The sequence below is a fragment of the Sus scrofa genome, chromosome 3, assembly GCF_054392235.1.
Source record: "Sus scrofa isolate SSC_HxYL_T2T_F1_AM1 chromosome 3, Sscrofa_HxYL_maternal_Yorkshire_Landrace_v2.0, whole genome shotgun sequence".
In the NCBI taxonomy this organism is placed as follows: Eukaryota; Metazoa; Chordata; class Mammalia; order Artiodactyla; family Suidae; genus Sus; species Sus scrofa.
Genome location: NC_139385.1, coordinates 99599480 through 99614322, shown reverse-complemented (window position 1 = coordinate 99614322; position 14843 = coordinate 99599480). Strand labels below are relative to the sequence as shown.

At 39.0% G+C, this 14843-nt stretch overlaps 1 protein-coding gene across 9 annotated transcripts in view; it reads right to left on the bottom strand.

Annotated features, from left to right (window-relative positions):
* Positions 1-14808, bottom strand: part of ASB3 (ankyrin repeat and SOCS box containing 3) — a 111615-nt gene extending 96807 nt beyond the window's left edge. For 6 of the 9 annotated variants that reach the window (XR_014839436.1, XR_014839435.1, XR_014839437.1 and 3 more), the window contains exon 1: positions 14676-14808. The gene's annotated coding sequence lies outside the window, so the exon portion shown is untranslated. 9 annotated transcript variants of the gene reach the window in all.
* Between the last annotated feature and the right edge of the window lie 35 nt (positions 14809-14843).

Below are 14843 nucleotides of genomic sequence, written 5' to 3'. Positions count from 1 at the left end.
CTGTGGCTGTGGTGTAGGCTGGCAGCTGCAGCGCCAATCAGACCCCTAGCCTGGGAACTTCCATATGCCACGGGTGCAGTCCTTAAAAAAAAAAAAAAAAAAAAAAAAAAAATACACATGTGGTATATACTCAACATTTATAGGGAAGCCATGTTCCAAAGAAGCTAGGGAAAAGGACATTCATTTTCATTGTGATAGGGAAACACACAACTAAAATGGAGAAGATAAACAATACTGAATTAGAGACAAGCTAGGGTTTGGAGCCACCAAGCCAGTAAGAATCATAAAGGTATTAACTCAGACTCTCATTCCTCAGAGAACAAATGTTAGGTTTTAAGGTTTATGAATTTAAGTATGAATATAAACCTACACTGAGAAAAGAAACTTTTAATATAAACCTCTAAATGCAACAGATTTTTAAAAGTAGGTCTTCTGACAAATTAAGAAAACAATCCCATTTACCACTGCATCAAAAAGAATAAAATACCAGGAATAAACCTACTTAAAGAGACCTATATTTCAAAAGCTATAATAAGCTGATGAACGAAATTAAAGTCAATACAAACAGAAAGATATACCATGCTCTTGGGCTGGAAGAATCTATACTGTCACAATGACTGTGCTAGCCAAGGCAACCTACAGATTCAATGTAATCCCTATCAAATTACCAAATGGCATTTTTAATAGTACTAGAACAAAAAAAAAATTATTTGTATGGAAACACAAAAGACCCCAAATAGCCAAAGAGTCTTGAGAAAGAAAAATGGAGATGGAAGAATCAGGCTCCCTGAGTTCAGAATATACTGCAAAGCTTCGGTCATCAAAACAGTATGATACTGGCATAAACACAGCCATGGACAAGTAGAACAGGACAGAAAGCACAGAGATAAACCTACACACTTATGGGAAACTAATCTATGACAAAGGAGGCAAGAATATATAATGGAGAAATAATAGTCTCTTCAATAAATGGTGCTGGGAAAATTGGACATCTACATGTAAAAGGAAGTAGAACATTCTCTAATACCATATACAAAAAATAAACACAAAATGGATGAAAGACCTAAACATAAAGCCAGATACTATAAGACTCTACAGGAAAATATAGGCAGAGCACTTTTTGACATAAATCATGGCAGTATCTTTTTGGATCTAGCTCCTAAGTAATGAAAATAAATACAAAAATAAATCTAATAAACCTAATTAAGCTTAAAAGCTTTTGCACAGTTAGAGTTCTCCTCTGTGGCACAATGGAGCACAACACTGGGACACAGGTAAATCCCTGGCACAGCACAGTGGGTTTATGATCCAGCATTGCCACAGCTGTAGTGTAGGTTGCTATCGCAGCTCAGACCTTATCCCTGGCCCAGGAAAGCCATATGCCATGGGAAAGCCAAAAAAGAAAAGAAAAAGAAAAAAAAAAAAAAGCTTTTGGATAACAAAGGAAACCATAAAGAAATAAAAAAGACAAACCACAGAATGAGAGAAAATCTATGCAAATAAAGTGACCAATAAGGGATTAGTCTCCAAAATATACAAACGTACCATGCAGTCTACATCAAAAAAAGAACCCCCCCCCAAAAAAAGAGGCAGAATATCTAAATAGATATTTCTCAGATCTCCCACTGTGGTGCAAGTGGGTTAGGAATCCTAGTGCAGTAGTTTGATCCTTGGCCTGGCACAGTAGGTTAAAGGATACAGCACTGTGTCAGCTGCAGCATAGTTCACGATGTGGCTTGAATTCAATCCTGGACTGGAACTTCCTCATGCCACAGGTATAGCCATAAAATTAAAAATAAATAAATAAATTGTAAAAATAAAATAAAAATAATAAATATTTTAAAAATAATGAAATATGGGAGTTCCTGTTGTGGCTCAGTGGTAATGAATCTGACTAGTTCAGATTTGAAGGAGAAATTGAAAAGCTTTACAGACAAGCAAAAACTAATAGAACTCAGCACCACTAAACCAGCTTTACAACCAATACTAAAGGAACTTCTCTAAGTGGAAAAGAAAAGGCTACAACTAGAAACAAAAATATCACAAATGGCAAGGCTCACCAGTAAAGGGATACATATAGTAAAAGTAGGAAATCATCCACACACAAAAATGCTACCAAAACCAGAAATCTTGAAGACGGTACAAATGCGGGACATTGGAAATGCATTTGCAATTAAGAGACCAAGAACTTAAGGAGTTCCCATTGTCAATCAGCAGCAACAAGTAGGGATAGTATCTATGAGAACACAGGTTTGATCCCTGGCCCTGCTCAGCAGGTTAAGGATACAGGGTATTGCTGTGAACTGTGGTATAGGTCACAGATGTGGATCAGATCTAGGCCTGCTATGGCCATGGTGTAGGCTGGGAGCAGTAGCTCTGATTTGATCCCTAGCCCAGTAACTTCCATATGCTGCAGGTGGCACCCAGAGAAAAAAAAAAAAAAAAAAAAAAAGACCAGAAACTTAAAAAAATCTTGTATATACATAGACACCTCTATCAAAACTTCATTGTAACTGGAAACCAAAAATCTACAATTGATGAGTTCCCATCATGGCTCAGGGATTAACGAATCCAACTGGGAACCATGAGGTTTCAGGTTCAATTCCTGGCCTCGCTGAGTGGATTAAGGATCCGGCATTGCTGTGAGGTGTGGTGCATGTCACAGACACGGCTTGGGATCCCACATTGCTGAGGCTCTGGCATAGGTTGGCAGCTATAGCTCCAATTGGACCCTTAGCCTGGGAACCTGCATATGCTGTGGGTGGGGCCCTAGAAAAGACAAAAAGACAAAAAAGAAAAAAAAAATCTACAATTGGTATACACACAAATAAAAAGCAACACAACACTAAAGTTATTAGGAGTTTCCACTGTGGCTTAGGGGGTTAAGAACCTGACTAGCATCCATGAGGACATGGGTTTGATCCCTGGCCTTGCTCAGTGGGTTAAGAATTTGGCATTGCCGTGAGCTGTGGTGTAGGTCACAGATATGGCTTGGATCCCACATTGCTATGGCTATGGCACAGGCTGGCAGCTGCAGCTGCAATTCAACCCCAGCCTGGGAACTTCCATGTGTCACAGGTACGGCCCTAAAAAACAAATCCAAAACAATTTTTAAAATGGCAATAAGAACGTATATATCAAGTTACCTTAAATGTAAATGGACTAAATGCCCCAACAAAAAGACAGACTACCTGAATGGATAAAAAAGAAGACCCACACACATGCTGTCTTCGATAGACCCTCTTCAGTTTTAGAGACATACAAATTTAAAGTGAGAAGATGGAAGAAAATATTCCATGAAAACAGAAATCAAAAGAAAGCTGGGGTGGCAATACTCATTTCAGACAAAATCAACCTTAAGATAAAGAATGTTAAAAGAGACCAAAAAAGGGCACTACATAATGATCAAAGGATCAATCCAAGAAGATATAACAACTGTAAATATATATGCCCCCAACACAGGCTCACCTCATTATATAAGTCAACTGCTAACTGGCTTAAAAGGAGAAATTGACAATAAATCAACACAGGAATGGTAACCACTAAAAAAAACAACAACACAAAGACAACCTATAGAATGGAAGAAAACAGTTTCAAATGATTAAACTGACAAAGGCTTAGTATCTAAAATATACAAACAACTTATACAACTCAACAGCAAAAAAACCAACAACCCAATTGAAAAATGGGCAGAAAACATGAATAGACATTTCTCTAAAGAAGATATACAGATGGCCAACAGGCATATGAACAAATGCTCAACATCACTAATTATTAGAGAAATGCAAATCAAAACTACAATGAAGTACCACCTTACACCATTCAGAATGGCCAACATTAACAAGTCAACAAATAAAATGCTGGAGAGGGTGTGAAGAAAAGGGTACCCTCCTTCACTGTCAGTGGGAATGTAAACTGTTATAACAACTATGGAAAACAATATGAGGTACCTCAGAAAACTAAATATAGAACTACCATATGACTCAGCAATCCCACTCCTGCACATATATCCAGATAATACTTTCACTGAATTAAGATACACATGCCCCATGTTCACTGCAGCACTATTCACAATAGCCAAGACTTGGAAACAACCTAAATGTCCATTAACAGATGGATGACTAAGAAAATGTGGTATACACACAAAGGAATACTACTCAGCCATAAAAAAAAAACAAAATAATGCCATTTGTAGAAACATGGATGGAACTAGAGACTCTCATGTTAAGTGAAGAAAGACAAATACCATATGATATCACTTATTTGGAATCTAATATACAGCACAAATGAACCTATGTATAGAAAATGAACTCATGAACTTGGAGAAGAGACATGTGGCTGCCAAAGGGGAGGGGGAGGGAGTACGATGGACTGGGAGTTTGGAGTTAGTAGATGCTAACTATTGCATCTGGAGTGGATAAGCAATGAGATCCTGCTGTATAGCACAGGGAACTATATCTAGTCACTTGTGATGGAACATGAAAGATTATGTGAGAAAAATAATGTGTGTGTGTGTGTGTGTGTGTGTGTGTGTGTGTGTGTGTGTGTGTGTGTGAGAGAGAGAGAGAGAGACTGGGTCACTTTCTTTTTTTTTTTTTTTTTTTTTTTTTTTTTTTCCCACTGTACAGCAAGGGGGTCAGGTTATCCTTACATGTATACATTACAATTACAGTTTTTCCCCCACCCTTTCTTCTGTTGCAATATGAGTATCTAGACATAGTTCTCAATGCTATTCAGCAGGATCTCCTTGTAAATCTATTCTAAGTTGTGTCTGATAAGCCCAAGCTCCCAATCCCTCCCACTTCCTCCCCCTCCCATCAGGCAGCCACAAGTCTCTTCTCCAAGTCCAGGATTTTCTTTTCTGAGGAGATGTTCATTTGTGCTGGATATTAGATTCCAGTTATAAGTGATATCATATGGTATTTGCCTTTGTCTTTCTGGCTCATTTCACTCAGGATGAGATTCTCTAGTTCCATCCATGTTGCTGCAAATGGCATGATGTCATCCTTTTTTATGGCTGAGTAGTATTCCATTGTGTATATATACCACCTCTTCCGAATCCAATCATCTGTCGATGGACATTTGGGTTGTTTCCATGTCTTGGCTATTGCGAATAGTGCTGCAATGAACATGCGGGTGCACGTGTCTCTTTTAAGTAGAGTTTTGTCTGGATAGATGCCCAAGAGTGAGATTGCGGGGTCATATGGAAGTTCTATGTATAGATTTCTAAGGTATCTCCAAACTGTTCTCCATAGTGGCTGTACCAGTTGACATTCCCACCAACAGTGCAGGAGGGTTCCCTTTCCTCCACAGCCCCTCCATCACTTGTTATTTGTGGATTTATTAATGATGGCCGTTCTGACTGCTGTGAGGTGGTATCTCATAGTTGTTTTGATTTGCATTTCTCTTATAATCAGCGATGTTGAGCATTTTTTCATGTGTTTGTTGGCCATCTGTATATCTTCTTTGGAGAAATGTCTATTCAGGTCTTTTGCCCATTTTTCCATTGATTGATTGTTTTTTTTGCTGTTGGGTTGTATAAGTTGTTTATATATTCTGGAGATTAAGCCCTTGTCGGTTGCATCATTTGAAACTATTTTCTCCCATTCTGTAAGTTGTCTTTTTGTTTTCTTTTTGGTTTCCTTTGCTGTGCAAAAGCTTTTCAGTTTGATGAGGTCCCATGGGTTTATTTTTGCTCTAGTTTCTATTGCTTTGGGAGACTGACCTGAGAAAATATTGGGTCACTTTGCTATATAGCAGAAATTGACAGAACACTGTAAATCAACTATAATAGAAAAAAATTTTAAGTTTTTTAAAAAAGAGAAATTAGGAAAACAATCCCATTTACCATTGCTAAAAATAAACAATAAAAAAAACCCTAGTAATAAACCTACCCAAAGAGACCAAAGACCTGTACTCTGACAACTATAAGATGCTGATAAAAGAAATCAAAGATGACACTAAGAGATGTAAAGATATACCTTGCTCTTGGATTGGAAGACCCAATACTGTCAAAGTGACTATACCACTACACAAGGCAATCTACAGACTCTGGGCAATCCCTATCAAATTACCAATGCCATTTTCCACAGAACTAAAGCAAAATATTTTAAAGTTTGTCTGGAAATACAAAAGACCCAGAATAGCCAAAGCCATTCTGAGAAAGAAAAATGGAACTGGAGAATCAGGCTCCCAGACTTCAGACTATACTACAAAGCTAAAGTCATCAAAACAGTATGGTGCTGACACAAAAACAAAAACACACATTAGTGGAATGGGATAGAAAGCCCAGAAATAACCTATGCACCTACAATTAGCTAATCTACAACAAAGGAGGCAAAAACATACAATGGAGAAAAGACACTCCTTTCAGTAAGTGGTGATGGGAAAACTGGACAGCTACATGTACAAAAATGAAATTAGAACACTCCCTAACACCATACACAAAAATAAATTCCAAATGGATTAAAGACCTAAACACATAAGACTGGATACCATAAAACTCTTAGAGGAAAACACAGACTGAACACTCTCTGACATAAACTACAGCAATACCTTCTCAGATCCACCTCCTAGAGTAACGACAATAAAAACAAAAATAAACAAATGGGACCTAATTAAACTTAAAAGCTTTTGCACAGCAAAAAAAACCCTGACAAAACAAGAAGACAACCCACAGAATGAAAGAAAATATTTGCAAATGAAGTGACTGACAAGGGACTGATCTCCAAAATATGTAAACACCTCCTGCAGCTCAATAACAAAAATAAACAACCCCATCAAAAAATGGGCAAAAGATCTCAACAAACAATTCTCCAAAGAAGACCAAAAAACACATGAAAAGACAAGCACATCACTGTCACTAATTATTAGAGAAATGCAAATCAAAACTACTATGAGGTACACCAGCCAGAATGGCCATCACCAAAAAGTCTACAAACAATAAATGCTGGAGAGGGTGTGGAGAAAAGGGAACCCTCTTACATTGTTGGTGAGAGTGTAAATTGGTACATTCACTATGGAAAACAGTATAGAGATTCCTCAAAAAACTAATAACAGAATTTCCATATAATCTAGCAATCCCACTCCTGTGCTCCTGTGCATCAATCCAGAGGAAAACCAAAAAGATACATGGGTCCCAATTTTCACTGTAGCCCTATATACATTAGCCAGGGAATGGATGCAACCTAAATGTCCATCAACAGAGGAGTGGGTAAAGAAGATGTGGTACATATTCACAATGGAGTATTAGTCAGCCATAAAAAGGAATGAAACAATGACATTTGCAGCAATATGGATGGACCTAGAAATTACCATGCTAAGTGAAGTTAGTCAGACAGTGAGACACAAACATCATATGCTATCACTTATATGTGGAATCTAAAAAATAGGATACAATGAACTTATCTGCAGAATAGAAACAGACTCACAGACTTTGAAAAACTTATGGTTACCAAAGGAGACAAGCTGGAGGGAGGGATGGACTTGGCATTCGAGATGGAAATGTTCTAAAATTAGGTTGTGATGATGGTTGTACAACTATAAATACAATAAAATTCATTTAATTTAAAAAAAATTACTAATTTAAAAAAGCTTATTGGAGTTCTCGTTGTTGTGCAGTGGTTAACGAATCTGACTAGGAACCATGAGGTTGTGGGTTTGATTCCCAGCCTTGCTCAGTGGGTTAAGGACCTGGCGTTGCCGTGAGCTGTGGTGTAGGTTGCAGACGTGGCTTGGATCCCACAGGCTCTGACTGGACCCCTAGCCTGGGAACCTCCACATGCCACTGGAAGCGCCCTAGAAAAGACAAAAAAAAAAACTTATTATAGCAGATTTATCTCTCCTTTTACACTATCTGGATTTACTGTCTTACTAAAAAATGTCATTCCTACTCCAATTATATAAATAATTGCTTCACATGGATATAAATCTTTAATTCATTTACAATTTACTTTTTATGTATTTTATGATGAGGGGATCTGGTTGGTTTTCCTATAGATGAATAGCAGATTACACTAGCAGCATTTATTAATTAAAACATTCTTTCCCACCGAAGTGAAATGACACCCGTGTCATATATTAAACTCCTTATGTCATTCCCAAGTCCCTGTGCTATATACTCAAACCAAATTTTTTTTTTTTTTTGGTCTTTTTGCCATTTCTTTGGGCCACTCCTGCGGCATATGGAGGTTCCAAGGCTAGGGGTCGAATCAGAACGGTAGCCACTGGCCTACACCAGAGCCACAGCAACACAGGGATCTTAGACGCATCTGCAACCTACACCACAGCTCACGGCAACGCCGCATCCTTAACCCACTGAGCAAGGGCAGGGACCGAACCCTCAACCTCATGGTTCCTAGTCGGATTCGTTAACCACTGCACCACGACGGGAACTCCCAAACCAAATTATTTTTGATCTCTATGTTTTGAGTTCACTCTCTTTAACCTGCTTCGACTAGGCCTTTCCCAGCTCCCTAAATCCATTTCCTGTGATCTGTTAAAGTCCTATATAAATGTCAAGACTGGAGTTCTCTTGTGGCTCAGCAGGTTAAGGATTCAGTGCTGTCACTGCAGTGGCTTGGGTTGCTTCTGTGGTGCAGGTTGAATCCCTGGTCCAGGAACTTCCGCATGCCATGGGTGCAGCCAAAAAAATGCCAAGACTATTTTATTGATTTTCATACTTCCTTCTTTTTATCCCTTGCCAGAGGTAATCACTCCCTCCTTTGAATGTACTTCTTCATCTGTACAGTACCTCTCTAAACACCTCTCACTTTTAATATAATTCGTTTTTTAAAAGTCCTATCTCCCTTTCTAGGTGGTAATATTTTGGTGGACTTGATCTATATCTAAGTCTTTTTTATAGCACCCAAGACAGTACTTCCAAACCACATTTATTAGATGAATAACTGCACAACTTTCTGGAGCTCTCCCCAGATTTGTAATTCTGCAGCTAAATGAAAATTTCCGCATTAAGACTAACTCCTTTGTATGCAGAAAAGGTAGTTTTGCCAAAAAAAGGAATTTTTCTGGAATGCATGAAGCAAAAAGTCAAAATAAATGAAATTTAAGATGATGCATTCTGTATCATATTTGTTTAAGGAAAAGTCAAGAGACTACTGAATGAAGTAATATTAGCTGTTTTTTTCAAAATAACAATTTCTAGGCAATGATAGGATAATACAGATATAGGACAATCTTCTATATATTTACATTCAAAATCCTCTACGATAACTGATGTAGAATAATGACATCAGTACAAGGTAAGATCAAATGCCTTATAGAATCGTCAAAGATGTAATGCAAATAAGACCAACTGAATTAAAGGCAGAGCAGGTATTCACTAAACTGCAAAAATTTTGGAATACTCAAAAGGTCCCCTGCTCACTTCGAAACATCTTCCCACTCAGTGAGCTAATGTCTAAAACTTTACCATTAATATTCAAGCCTTTAATTTAAAAGTCTACACCAGTGATTTTTAACCACAGGCCATTTTGCTTGCCAAGGGACATTTGGCAATATCTGCAGACATTTTTGTTTGTCACAATTTGGCCAGGGTGGGCATGGGGCAGCTGCTACTAGCACCAACTAGACAAGCCAGGTATACTAAACATTATATAATGCAAAAGATAGCCCTTCACAACAAAGGATCGCCTGGTCCAAAACATCAAGAGTGCCAATATTCTGAGAAACTCTGGTCTATACGCTGCAGAAATGTGAAAAGATACTGTTTTTAATTTAACATACACAGAAACAAGCCCACCGCTTCAATCAAGACTTTTTCCCTCTATTCCTCCATGCTGCCAAATCCAGTAGTTACTTACTTATCATTATCTTCTACAACTACTCAGCAGCATTTACTCCACTCAGCTAGCTGGTCATTTCCATGATAAACTTCTTTCTCTTAACTTCCTTGATATCCCAGTTTTCTGATTTTCTTTCTGCTTTAATTCACCTCTACAGTTCAGTTTGTTAATTCTTCAATGCTATTCAATATCTAATGTTGCAATAACTCTTATCTTCTCTTTATCCTCACTTTTTCCCTAAATGACCTCTGCCAGAACCAAGGTTTTCAATATATGCATATGCTATAACCTCAAAATTTATAACTCTAGCCCTGACCTACCCAGCCGAGCTTCAGACTTATTTAACCAACGTGTTAGGTCCACTTGTATGTCTAATTGATGATATCTAAAATTTACACGTCCAAAAGAGAATCCTTGATTCAGAAATCATTATTATTATAACCAAACCGCACATAAAATGTTAACAACTGGGGAATCTAAGTCTGATTCACTCAACTTTTATATAACTCTGAAATCACTTCAAAATAAGGAATAAAATAAACAAAAACACATAGTTCCAATCAGTTCATGTTCTCTTCTTCCCTCTTTTAGTAAACTGCATCACCAGTTTCTCATAAAACATATTCAGACATCATCCTTAATTTACCTCAGTAAGGAATAAACCTACCTAAAGAGGTAAAAGACCTCTAATTCTGAAAACTATAAAATGCTGATGAATGAAACTGAAGACAACACAAATGGAAAAATATATTATGTGCTTAGACCAGAAGAATCTAATATTGTCAAAATGACTATATTACACAAGGCAATCTACAGATTCAATGCAATCCCTATCAAATTACCAATGTCATTTTTCACAGAACTAGAACGAAATATTTAATTTGTATGGAAACACAAAAGACCCCAAATAGCCAAAGCAATCTTAAAAAGGAAAAACGGAACTGGAGAAATCAGGCTTCCTGGCTTCAGATCATACTACAGAGTTACAGTAACCAAAACAGCACAATACTGGAATAAAAACAGACATATATCAGTGAAACAGGATAGAAAGCCCAGAGATAAACCCATGCACCTCTGGTCAATTAATCTACAACAAAGGAGGCAAGAATATAATACAATGGAGGAGTTCCTACTATGGCTCAGCAGTTACGAATCTGACTGGTATCCCATGAGGATGCGGGTTTGAACCCTGGCCTTACTTAGTGGGTTAAGTATCTGAGGTTGCCATGAGCTGTGGTGTAGGTCACAGACACGCCTCAGATCCTGCAATGCTGTGGCTGTGGCACAGGCCAGCAGCTATAACTCCCATTTGATCCCTAGCCTAGGAACTTCCATATGCAGCACCTGTGGCCCTAAAAAGGAAAAACAAACAAACAAAAAAAAAAAAGAATATACAATGAAGAAAAGACAGTCTCTTCAATAAGCGGTGCTTGGAAATATGACAGACAGCTACACATAGAAGAACAAAATTAGAACATTCTCTAACACCATGTACATAAATAAACTCAAAATGGATTAAAGACCTAAACATAAAGCCAGATACTATAAAACTCAGAGGAAAACACAGGTAGAACACTCTTGGACATAAATCACAGCAATATATTTCTGGATCTACCTCCTAGAGTAATGAAAATAAAAACAAAAATAAACCAATGGAACCTACTTAAACTTCAAAGCTTTTGCATAGCAAAGGAAACTATAAACAAAATGAAAAGACAACCCACAATATGGGAGAAAAATCTTGGGAAATGAAGCAACAAATAAGGGATTAATCTCCAAAATATATAAACATCTCATGCAGCTTAATATATATAAAAAAACAAACAACCCACTCCAAAAATGGGGAGAAGATCTAAACAGACATTTCTCCAAAGATAGACAGATGACCACAAAACACATGAAAAGATGCTCAATATCACTAATTACGAGAGAAATGCACATCAAAACTACACTGAGGTATCATCTTACACCAGTCCAGAATGGCCATCCTCAAAAAGTCTACAAACAATAAATGCTGGAGAGGGTGTGGAGAAAAGGGAATCATCATCCACTGCTGGTGGGAATGTAAACTGGTACAACCCCTATGCAGAACAGTATGGAGGCTCCTTAAAAAACTTAATATAGGAGTTCTCTGGTGGCTCAGCAGGTTAAGGGTCTGGCATTGTCACTGCTGTGGCATGAGTTCAATCCCTGGCCCAGGAACTTCTGCATGCTGCCATGCAGCCATTAAAAAAATTTTTTTTCTTGTCTTTTTTTTTTTTTTGCCATTTGTAGGGCCGCTCCCAAGGCACATGGAGGTTCCCAGGCTAGGGTCTAATCAGAGCTGCAGCCGCTGGCCCACGCCACAGCCACAGCCACAGCAATGTGAGATCCAAGCCGAGTCTGCAACCTACACCACAGCTCACGGCAATGCCAGATCCTTAACCCACTGAGCAAGGCCAAGGATCGAACCTGCAACCTCATGGTTCCTAGTCGGATTTGTTAACCACTGAGCCACGACAGGAACTTCAAAAAATTCTTTGGAAAAAAAAAAAAAAAAAAAAAAACACCTAAATGCAGAACTACCATATGATCCAACAATCTCACTCCTGGGTATATATCTGGAGAAAACTATAATTCAAAAAGATACATGCACCCCAATGTTCAATGTCCCACTATTTACAATAGCCAAGACATGGAAGCAACCTAAATGCCCATCGACAGAAGAATAGATAAAGATGTGGTACATATATACAATGGAATATTACTCAGCTATAAAAAATGTCATTTGCAGCAACATGGATGGATGGAGACATTATCATACTAAATGAAGTCAGACAAAGACATATATGATATCACATGTGGAATATAATTTTTTAAATGATACAAAGGAACCTGTTTACAAAGACTCGCAAATTTTGAAATCAAACTTATGGCTATTAAAGGGGAAATATGAGGGAGGGATAAATGAGGAGTTTGGGATTAACATATACATCCTACTACATATAAAACAGGTGAGGAGTTCCCGTCGTGGCGCAGTGGTTAACGAATCTGACTAGGAACCAGGAGGTTGCAGGTTCGGTCCCTGCCCTTGCTTAGTGGGTTAACGATCCGGCATTGCCGTGAGCTGTGGTGTAGGTTGCAGACGCGGCTCGGATCCCGCGTTGCTGTGGCTCTGGCGTAGGCTGGTGGCTACAGCTCTGATTAGACCCCTAGCCTTGGAACCTCCATATGCCACAGGAGTGGCCCAAGAAATAGCAAAAAGACAAAAAAATAATAATAATAATAAAATAAATCCTAGAGTCCCTTTAAAAAAAAAAAAAAAAAAAAACAGGTGAGTATATTGGTGTATAGCACAGGGAAATCTACTCAATATTCTGTAATAACCTATACAGGAAAAGAATCTGATTCACATCTCTATAAGAATATGCCACATCCAGTCCACCAGCAAATTCAGGATGCTGTAGCTGAAAAATAAATCCAAAACAAGACATTTCTTCCCATCATCACTGCTACTAGCTTCCTAATTGGTCTCCCTGTTTCCACACTTGACCCCTAGATTAGTTTCCTAGGGCTGCGATACAAATTATGACAAACAGGGCAGCTTAAAACAACAGAAATTTATTGCTGCACAGTTCTGGGGGTTAGAGGTCTGAACCAAGGTGCCCAACCCCTGTCCTGCCTTATTGCTCCACTCTAACATCCCTATACTACATATAATCTGCACTATCTGCCTCATAATACATATAAAGTACTTAGACTAGTGCAAAAAGTACATGTTGTATTAATGTTAACTGCTTTATTACTTCCACAATAGGTTATCATTCTTTGTCCATGTAATCTCCCTTGCTAGACAGTGAGAGATGGGGAGGACAGAAACCCATTTATTTCCCATTTACCAATTCCAGCGTTAGCGCACACATTAAGCATTAAAAAGTACCTTAATCAATGAACAACATCTCAATCCTGGAACAAAGTTATTTTCTTTGACACTCTGGATTCCCTATGCTTTTAAAAAAGGAAATTTGTAAGACGAAAAATAGATTGCTCTTCCTGCTTTTTTATTTGACTCAAATTGCTGGGGCGAGGGAAGTGGGCACGACGAACGACACAGTCTTTTAGCAGACATAGCAAAAAGGTTTAGCTTTTCCCACCCCCAGAAAAACAATGATAGGAGCTCTACAGCTATAGCCTATTATACTGGAGATTAAAACAATGGCATTTTCAAAGGGGGGGGAGGGGAATCGAAAACTTTTCGTTTTATCTTGAACGCACTCAGACGTGCCTAAATCGCATGTGAGTTCATAATTTACATTCCCCTGACCCTAAACCTCATCTAAGGAAATTTATCAGCTTCCTTGACAGACCAGCAACTCAACACTTGAACTCCGGACTGAAAGAGGAGCCCCATGTGGGGTTAAAAAAGAAAAAAAAAAAAAAAGTAGGGGTTGAAATAACTAGCTGCGGTCCCCACAAGCAGAGTCTCCGACCATGCCACCCTTGGACAATCGCAGTATTTTTATACTGGAGGACGACAGGTTTCCTCAGCTCAAGTTTGCCAGAACCCAGAGCTGCAGAGGCTACGCCAACCGCCCTGGGAAGAGTTGAAAGTACTGAAGTGACCGCAGCAAAGGAGGCGGAGAGAAGCCTGAGCGGGAAAGATGAAGTGTACAGATGCTTACGTGCGGAGAAAAGGAGAAAGAAGGGCAGCGAGAATTCAGGAACAGCGCCAATTCTCATTTCTCATCGCTACACCCAATACTCGCATCTCAAAACCAGCACCCGCCCGCGCTCACACTGTTTTCTAGACGCTCTAGCTAGGGCCAAGCCTCCACCCACCCTCTGGAACCTCGCGGGTGGCGGGAGGGAGTGGCCGCCGCCTCCCGGACTCACCGGCTCGGCGTGCAGCCACTTCTTCGTCGCCAAAAAGGCTGGTCGGAGGCCGGGTCTTTCAGGGTCCCTTTCCGGGAGACCGCTGTGTTCGCTGCCAGCCGCGAGACCGCAGTTGCTGGAAACCCGAGAAACCAGGCTGATGTCCCGGCTTCCGTAGGCGTTCGGCTC